General features: G+C 40.5%; 1 protein-coding gene across 1 annotated transcript in view; it reads right to left on the reverse strand.

Annotated features, from left to right (window-relative positions):
• chd7 (chromodomain helicase DNA binding protein 7) overlaps positions 1–5,273 on the reverse strand; it is a 114,071-nt gene extending 108,798 nt beyond the window's left edge. Inside the window, exon 1 of the mRNA XM_071206305.1 lies at positions 4,966–5,273. The gene's annotated coding sequence lies outside the window, so the exon portion shown is untranslated. The remainder of the gene's footprint in view (positions 1–4,965) is intronic.
• Positions 5,274–7,729: the final 2,456 nt, after the last annotated feature.

Raw genomic sequence — 7,729 nt, forward strand, 5'->3', positions numbered from 1 at the left:
TGACACTAACGCCAACATATTTCCAGTGGAGGGTCCGGGGATTTAGCTTGGCTTGTTTGTTTCCCAGCAGAAGAAAGGTTAGATGTTGTGCGAGAGCTGAAGGATGAAGAGGGAAAACAGGATACGACATATCGTGGTGGGAGAGGTCAAGGATAGATTCAAAAGGCACGCACACACTTGGGTCAGAGATGTACTCGACAGGCCGTCTCCTCTATCACACATACAGCCCACACACAAACACTCGAGAGCTGCATTAACACCAGCCTCTCTTCTAGGCACAGCACTCGGTCCAGAAGGCCCTCGCTGCAGGAGGAGGATGGGGGCGAGTGCGGAGGAGGAGGGGTAGACAGGTGAGAGGGAGGGATGAGAGAGAGCGAGAGAGACAGCGATGACACTCAGTTTTGAATGTCACCACGGTGCTAAAGACCCCCGCTAACCTTTTGGCTGGAAATGAGAGGACTGGAAGAAGGGGAGGGAAGGAGGGGGGAGCAGACAGGCAGGGAGAGATGGAGAGAGGGGGAGATGGAAAGGGTGAGAAAGAAGAGAGGGAGCTCATGCATAGTAGAAAGGGAGTGGGAGGGAGGGTGGGTGAGGGGTGAAGGTGGAGCGATATATGGCGAGATGAAAGAGATTGAGAAAAACAACAGCAGCTCTTCTGCTAACAGGCCTGCCATCCATGACAGATGATGATGGGAGACAAAATGGCCACCCTAACAACACCAACCTCAGATACCCAACACCAGGTTTTCAGCACCAAGAGTCCATCAGGAGCTCCATAGCATCAGGTGCCCCCCACCATGCACAGGAACAACAAGTCTGCTCAATAGTGGCCCACCTCCAAATACATTACAATGTTTTTCTCTGGTGATACTGAGGAAAGGTTCTGGACTGTACATTGACTGTCAAAATGCTGCTATGACAAAACAATTTCCCAGCTTGGGATCAATTAAGTATATATCTATCTACATTAATCCTTAATTTAAAAAAAAGAGAACTAGCGCAGAAACATAAGATATTTACAAATTGTGCAAAGATTGAAATCTATTCATCTTTCAATTTATACACTACACTCAGTTGGCGTTTACAGTGTTTTTTTGTTGAATATATGCTGTGCTAAAATATATATATTATACATTACATGGTTGTTTTGTATGCCTCTGAAGAGCTTTAATAGTCAGTTGGTAAGGTCAGCATGGCATGAGAGGAAGTGCTTAAAGCACAATGTTGATAGATCTTAGGCTTTCATTTCAGATCTGTTTTATCCACTTACTTAATTAAACCTGGCAAACCGAGTTCTGAGTACTTTCTGGACATTTTCTCACAGCCAATGGGAAATACATTTCTTGGTGATGTGATTTAATAGTTTGCCAACTAGAACTGCAACCATAAGTTCACTTACGTTTGACTTTGGGGAAAAGGATGGACCGTTAAGATATATTCTTTTTAATCTTATAGATGAATTGATAAAGAAAATAATTGTTTAGTACAGCCTGTTGTCCCCTACCCAATGCTACTGTTCAGTTAAAATGTATAGTTTTATGGTGCCGACTATGGTAGCTTTTTATCTTCAGCTATTATTATAATTATAAAAGGCAGGACTATTCCGATAAACAGTCACTTCGCAAGATGCTCACATACATTCATTCATAATTATTTTCGGTAAAGTGTTAAAAAACATTTTGGTATTTGTGTTTCAACCACAGCAGCACCTCATTGGACCGAGAATGCGAGTCGGGGCTAATGCTTCAAGTTCAACACGGAAATAATTTTAGGGGAGCACAGAAAGTCATGTAGAAAGTGATGTGCTTTTGATAAAAACGTAAAAACATAAACAGCCTCCAGCCCTTATCACAGACCAATAGCTTTACTAAATATTTAAAATTGAAATAAAACCTAAACTCTGGTTAATGCGACTGTTTTTTTTAACTGATAATTGAATAAGTGAAAGGGTGAGAACGGGAGAGAACTATCTCCTGATGGGTTAGACTTTCCTAAAGTAATAAAAGATTAGCAAGGGACGTCGGTGGACAATACACAGCAAACAGTCAAATCAGAAGGGAGGGAAAAAGACAGGAACAATGGCCATTTTCACTGGCAGAGTACAACAGCATCAGTGTTGTCAGCTCAAGCCTGAGTGCTCAATGCATGCCGATAGGGGCTCCGCAGACTTTTCGTGCTCTCATTTGCACATACAAACTGCCCTTGGCATCAGGCCCTTCTTCCTACATGTTCATATGGCTAGATGTCTTGCTCCAAGCTATCCTGAATACAGTAAGTGTTGGTTAAAAGGTCAATAGAAGGTGGCACATTGTGAGTAAAGATTTTCAGATAACGAAAGCCGATCACACTATTGATTCATAGGTCAGGAACGGCTTATTAAAAAATGTGACACACTGGTGGACAACTGTTATAAACAAAGTTTGTTTCATTCTTCCACAAGCTAAGACTCAACAAACAAGGCCATGGCATACAGTGGCTTGGTTAAAGCTTCATGGTCATGAGAAATATTGGCTTGTTTGTTGTGCGAAGATGGGATAATGGGTGTAAAAATGTGGAGAACGAGCAACAGTGCATGGATATTAGACCGGATTGAACTGCGGCATACTGTAAAATCTCAATAAACCGGTAAATCTTAATGTTGTCTTTGTAGAGAGTGAGTCACTTCGCTGCATGTGGTGCATCTACATTTCTTAACCCCAGTGTAAGGTGGCCATGTCGGGGACATTGCGGAGCATTGGACTGAAAACAGGACAGGAAAAACACAAGCATGACAACAAATATATGTTAAGCTTATGAAACAGAGCGCAAAGTATTTCTTTTATAAAGAAATAAGCGATCTGTCTCGCTTTAGACAAATAAATGGGCCCTACAATGCAGTACATGCATCCAAGTATTAACTTAGGGTTACAATATCTACTGACTATTAGACAGCATAACACACTTTTGTATTAGTTCAAACTACATCAGATCTTTAAATCTAAACATATCATCCAAGGCGTCCAAGCATGCGTACTAAATGTGGGGACATTTCAACTTTGAGTCCCATCTCCAGCTTGGTCCACATCAAATGTCTATAAGAAACCGAGGGGAGGAACAGTGCCTCAACTTTAACCACAAGAAAATGCAGAGAAACAAACGGGGGAAGACTAAATAGTGCTGAACATCTGTTGTGAGATGTATGTGTGGTCGGGGCCTCTTATCTCTCCCTCTGTGGCCCGCTAAACATGACTAGCTGCCATCTTGGCTCACAGACACAAGTCGGTGGGGGTAGCAGCCCCTGATTATATGGTAGACGGGAGGAAGAAAAAGAACGAACATGTAGACTGAATGTATGGAACTGTGAATAAAACTGAAAAGTACTTCCAGTATGTGTGTTTTCAGGTTGAAGCGCTCAGTTGTTTTTTTTATCTTTGGCGCAGACAACAAAGTTGCGTGAAAGCAGTGGATGACCATTATGCAAGTTGACCGATTACAGAACCCATAATGGAGAAAGAGTGCTGGATTGCACGTAATAAAGTCGCGTTGTAAAAAGGAAAGACAAAACTGTTGTTTGAGTGCTGCCGTGTAGCCTGAAGTAAATGGACACAAGCAGGTGTTTTATGCTGCTTTTTCGCTCGTCCATACAATGTAACAAGTGTAGCCGGAGAGTACGACAAACTTCGGTCGCAGCATACAATGTTACAAACAACAAAACGCGGAAAGCGTAGCGTTACTTTGTGTTCTTTAAACCTCGACAAAAAGTGAAGCGAAGGATGTGGAAAGTTAACATTTTCTTGCCCACGAGCCACACTTTGACTGATAACAGCCCCGAGCAGGTTTCTAGCTAGCTTGGGGGGCTACTAAGTGGTGTTCGCCCGTACACAATGGGGATGAGAGCTGGCTAGCAGAACTTCGGTGGGCTAACCTACAGCGGCTAGCACGGCTAATTAGCCTATCAGCAGTATTTCGCACGTCGTTCCGGACCAGGGAACGCTCCTCTCCTCTCGGTTTTTATAGCAGTCAAACACTCTCCATTATTTGTAAACGCCGTTCAATCGGACTCAAGTCTTTACCGTATGTGTACATTGTTTTTTGTAAGGTAAAACGTGGTAAAAACAACGTGAAAACACGGTTGTATGGAATGACCGCCTGGCCTCACTGCCCCCACCCCCCTCTCCTCCACTGCTCTGTCCCTTCCGTCCAATAAAACTAGCGACTACTACGGACACTTCTCGCTGTCCCCTATCAGTAAAAGCATAGTCGTTCAGTTTAAATAAAAACACCAATTAAAGTTTGAAGTAGAAACATGTTCATGTATGCATGGCGAAGCGTTCAGGCCGATATTTGCCAAGTATTCTCCGTTGGGAGTCTCACTCAGCTCCTCTCATTCAGGCGGCCAGTGACTCACCTCTACGCTCGAGCCACCTCGTGTCTCCTGAAAGCTTCAACACAATTAGCTAACAGGGCTAACACTTACACTTTAAAACTAAATTCAGTCAATTTTTCATTTTACCAAATTCAACAAGTTATCGTGGCACCAGACTACACACTGGAGAGGCTCTCGGTCTTGTATGGACGCTTTTCTTTCCACTTTTCAACTATCTATGGGACTGTTGTGCGTGTGTGTGACCGATGCAGCGGGTGGCAAAGCTAAACTTGCTATTGTTAGCATGTCGGCATGGTAGCTACATAGACCTTCAATGACTTTATGCTGAAAAGAGAATACAAAACAGAGGCTTAATGAAACAGTAGCCCTGAACGTAAGATTTCCAATGAGTAAGCTTTGAATGAAATGCAAACCCAACTCGCACCGCACATTAAAAAGAGTGCGATATCGTTGGAAAAGTATGGAAAACTTACTAATAAGACAGAATATAAACGCTAATGAATCAGTATTAGTGGATACAATCAAACACTCACACTAACTGAATTCTGCTCGACACAAATTAAACTGCACTCATTCAAAAGGGTTACTTGTTAGCTTACCCAACAAGCTCGGTCACTTCGGGCTTTTTATCAAATCAACTCCTCGTTAGTAGAGTATCTCCGCTGGCTTGAAAAAAAATCCACCGTGGTCGTTTTCCGTTCGAAATATAAATAAACAGAGGAAAAAAGTTCAAGTTTTGTTAATCATCAAATATTTCTCCGGCGTGTCTCGCATCCTCGACCTCGCCGACAAGTGTGCGTTGCTCTTCTCTCCTTTGTGTTAATTTCACTCAAATCGAGTTTAATCCGATCGATCCCTCGGCTGGTCGCGCTCCCGAGTCCTCCCCTCCAGACACTCGCTCACCTTCCTCGGCCAGGGGGTGCGCGCTCCCGAGAATCTCTCATATAGATAAACAGGCGGCGTGCGCGGTCACTGACCCCGCCGTGCCCGTGTGACGCTCTCAGTGTGGGGATGGTAAAGGAACATACATGCTGGTGAATTGGGCTATGATTTGGAGTTTGTGACTGTTATTTCAAATTACACGGTTTGGTTTAATTAAAAACAAATATAGTTTGTTTTACCATTAAAGAAGCAAAGAGCTGTTTGGAGTCAAGACATGTCTAAAAATGTGGATGTAGGTGTGGATACAACATACGGCCAGTAGGCTACATTTATATGTTTTTATACTCGTGTTACGAAAGGATTTTTTTTTTTTACAACCTATGACTTGTATAGGATTCGTCTTTCACGTTACTGATTTAGGGTTAAGATATCTACTAACTAATAGACAGCATAACACACCTAAGACTGTTTCATTAGTTTAAACCTGATCAAATCTTCAAATCCAAATATATCATCCGAGACGTCCAAGCATTCTATCAATTGTGCGAAAACTTAACTTTGTGTTCCGTCTCCAGCTTATATTTGTCCACAACAAATGTCTCTCTAAGAAGATTTGTAAACCTCTTTCCAATCTGTTACATGCAGGGGACCCAAACCAATTATAGAACATTACATATTGCAGGTTTCTGGGTGTAGGCTACTTAATTGTTTGTATATTTATATTTCTTGAAAAATATGTATTTATTTATAATGGTGTAATAGTTTTTAAAATAGTTTGTTCCAATATTTCTATATTTGCTCCTGTTGCAGTAGTTCCTCTAATTGTGTTTATGTATGCATGTGTAAACCCATTCAGACATGAACCTGTTTCTGATTCTGAATGATCGCAGGGATTCAATATGAATTATTTGTAGTTTTACACTTTTTTGGACTTTTTTATTTTTATGGAGGACTCCTTCAGCAACCCAGGGTGTCTTTACATAAAAGGAGACTGCATCTGAATGTCCTGAATATTACCAGTGGTGGAAAAAGAATTCAGATTCTTTACTTGAGTAAAAGGACTACATTTCAAGTAAAAGTACTGCATCAAGTATCATACTTAAGATTCAAAGATTCAATTCAAAGAGTCAAAGGCTTTAATGTCATATGCACATAAGTGTTGGTGTAGAAATGGCAATACACATCTTATGTCCCGAGCTCCTCCAACCATGCAACATAGTTCAATAAGAGTAAGACATAAACAATAAAATAAATAAATAGTGCAAGAAGTCTATATACACGTTAATAGAATGATATATAAAAGAAGAGAATGTACATTTCAATATTGTACAGTAAGATGAAATTAAATAATTACAGTGATAACTACTTAGATAAATAAGTAAACATATTTAAGTATGAAAAATACTACCTAAAGTATAAGATTTAAAGATACTCATTTTGGGAAAAGCTAAAAAAACATTACAATATTTTAAAAGCATTAGCAGCCAATCTTCACATTTAAGAGTATAGACTGTGAGATATTTTTGAACAGAAACTTCTTAGCATAATTTCTGCCAATTTTCTTTCTCTGAACACACTCATGGTTTTAGTCAGTTAGATATAATGCTGGATGGTTTCATCTATACCAAATAATCCTATTTTATGTTTTTCGTAGGTACTGTGTGTCAAAAACTGAATTTATAAAGTAACTAGTTAATACATCTGTAAGCTAATAGTAGTCGATTAAAAAGCACAATCACTCGTTTCCATCACTCGTTAGTACCAATGAGAATTCACGATCTGTAGTGGAAAATGAGTAGTGAGTGATACTTTTACCTTTTATCTGAATATCATCATTGCACAGTTTGAAAAGACTCAACATGCAGGCTGCAGGAGGAGGAGGCCTGCTGCAGGAGGAGCACTTGGAGTGGAGGGTTTTCTTGTTATGCCAACAAAAGTGAATGAAAGGACAGGGTGACCTTATTGTGTAAGGGTTGTCTTACAGGTGTGGAGTGAGAAACACCCTGATCTGTGTAAATGAATGCAGTCTAGTTGCATTGTGGGCAGCTGTGTAAAGTAACTAAGTACATTTACCCAAGTACTGTACTTAAGTACACTTTTGAGGTACTTGTACATGAGTATCTCCATTCTATGCTACTTTGTACTTCTACTCCACTACAATTCAGAGGTAAATGGTGTACTTCTACTCCACTACATGTATCTAATACCTTCAGTTACTTCACAGATGTGGATGAATGATGTGAAATCTAATCAAGTGTTGAATCAGACTTTAGCTCCACCTGGAGTAAATCCACCAGCTACCTGCAGTCTACAAAGCCATTCAAACTAGCTGCACCTTCACCAGCTCTGAGAACACTTTCATGATCAATCATTATAAAACATACTGTATATTATTCTGAAATGGACCAATCTGCACAATGACTACTTTTACTGTCGCTACTTTCACTATATTTAGATGATAATACTTTTCTACTTTTACTT

The sequence above is a fragment of the Pseudochaenichthys georgianus genome, chromosome 17 (genome assembly GCF_902827115.2).
Source record: "Pseudochaenichthys georgianus chromosome 17, fPseGeo1.2, whole genome shotgun sequence".
Taxonomy (NCBI): domain Eukaryota; kingdom Metazoa; phylum Chordata; class Actinopteri; order Perciformes; family Channichthyidae; genus Pseudochaenichthys; species Pseudochaenichthys georgianus.